Here is a 313-nt window from a genome sequence, read left to right on the forward strand (position 1 = left end):
TTCGACATTGTAATTCTTTAGAATTTTTTCGTTTAACGCCTGAATATTACAAGTTTGAACATGTTCGTGACATGATAGTGCATGAAATAATTTCGTTATTCAATCTTCTAGAAAATTCTTTTTTCTCAGAAAAAAGGAGAACTGCGACATAGCATGCGACATAGGTGAGAAAGATTCTTTTAGAACGTTTTTCTAGAATTTATTATTTAAAATATTATTACGTAAGCAATTTTTTTTGTTAATTTTCGAAAAGTATATAAATACAAATCGCCTCGCACGGAGGTACACTGCTTCATTCGAGTCTCGTCTTGCG

The sequence above is a fragment of the Mycetomoellerius zeteki genome, unplaced genomic scaffold, assembly GCF_001594055.1.
Source record: "Mycetomoellerius zeteki isolate Tzet28-1 unplaced genomic scaffold, Tzet1.0 scaffold473, whole genome shotgun sequence".
NCBI lineage: Eukaryota > Metazoa > Arthropoda > Insecta > Hymenoptera > Formicidae > Mycetomoellerius > Mycetomoellerius zeteki.